The following is a 219-nucleotide window of genomic DNA, read 5'->3' as shown; positions in this document are numbered from 1 at the left end:
CCCCCCCCCCCCCCGTATTTAATTCCACAGGGCGTGCGAACAACAAGCCGCTCGCACCCCACTGCAGACCCCACCGGGCATTGCCCCCAGGACGGGCCACCCGCTCGCCTGGATGCGGCCGTGGGGCCGGCCCCGCTTCCCCGCTGACCTTGCCCTCCCCGCCATCCCCCGGGGACCGTGACCGGCGCCCCCGGGCCGGGTGTGTGGGGCAGCCCCAGC

The sequence above is a fragment of the Calidris pugnax genome, unplaced genomic scaffold, assembly GCF_001431845.1.
Source record: "Calidris pugnax isolate Ruff unplaced genomic scaffold, ASM143184v1 scaffold18, whole genome shotgun sequence".
NCBI classification, from domain to species: domain Eukaryota; kingdom Metazoa; phylum Chordata; class Aves; order Charadriiformes; family Scolopacidae; genus Calidris; species Calidris pugnax.
This window is presented reverse-complemented; position numbering follows the sequence as displayed.